Source organism: Giraffa tippelskirchi, chromosome 12, assembly GCF_054371585.1.
Source record: "Giraffa tippelskirchi isolate mGirTip1 chromosome 12, T2T-mGirTip1v1.2.pri, whole genome shotgun sequence".
NCBI lineage: Eukaryota > Metazoa > Chordata > Mammalia > Artiodactyla > Giraffidae > Giraffa > Giraffa tippelskirchi.
The window spans coordinates 134869023-134870312 of record NC_137286.1 but is presented as its reverse complement, the minus strand read 5'-3'; positions in this window follow the sequence as shown (position 1 = coordinate 134870312).

The following is a 1290-nucleotide window of genomic DNA, read 5'->3' as shown; positions in this document are numbered from 1 at the left end:
GGGGGGAGGGGGTGACGGGAGCAGGACCGGCATCGCGGGCCCGCCCCCAGGAGAATAGCAACCAATTAGATGGGCCCCTCCACCACGAGCCAAGGATATCCACCAATCAGAGGCTGACATGGGCGGGACTGCAGATACTCGAGTCCCATCACTCCCCGGCCTGTTACCTAGTTCCCGCCTTTTTTATGGAGACTCAGGAGGATGTTGCTTCTGGTTACGAAAAATTATTGCCCTCCTCTCCGCCGCGCGTGTGGTGCTACTGCGCATGCGCCTGCGCGTGGCATCGGCCCGAAAGGTTTTCCCGTGATGTGTGGGTTTCGGCAAGAAGAAACACACAACAGCACCATTTCTGGTGAGGTGAGGAATGCTCCACCCAAGAAAGTCCAGTGTGCCCAATTTGATGTCTCAAAGGCAGGAAACTGTCCCTGTCCACAGCTTAAAGCCTGGCCACTCGGCACCTCCAACCGACTTTTCCCTCCTAGGTTTCATGTCTTCTTGTGTTATGCCATTATCCAGCAGGCCAGACAGCTGAGAATTGTAGCAACCCCTCACCCCGACCCCAACCTCCACTCCTAAGCTCCCTGCATCCAATCAGTTCCAAGAAACAGTTTATTAGCGCCTCTTCTGGACGATTAGGTTAGGAAGTACTAGCCACTGTACTACCCAGGCCACCACCTTACCATCATTTACTTGGCCTATGACAACTGATCTGACAACAGTCAGTTTTCTTCAAGTAGTTACACACAGTCCATCTCTACCCTAGAACCACAGATAGCTTTGGGAAACACTGTATGACTGAATCACTTGCCTTCAGAGGCTCTCTGCCTTAGCACACAACTCAAACTCTTCAGAATATGACTTTCAGGCCTCTCCGATTTCCACCTCTCAGTGTTTGATGTCCATCCTTATACGGAGCCACTGTCAGTTTGCCAGACACACTCCAAATGCTCCCCTCTGGGCCTATAGCATTTGCAGATCCCTCTGGCTGCAATACTTCACATATTCTACTATTTAACCCCCACTTCATCTCATTTTCCTACTCTACTTTCCCAAGGCACGTTAAGAAGCCATTCTCAAGCCTTCAGATCTGTGTTAGATACCCCAAGAACCAGAATCTCTTACTACCCTACCTGGACACTTAACCACACTATATTGTAAATGTCTACTGATTTATCTGAATACCTTAATATATTGTAAGCTCCAGCTGGTCAGAGACTATATCTTGAGAGTAGAAGCTCAAAATCATTTCATGAACAAATGTGTATAAATTATCTTCATTTGACAACAAGC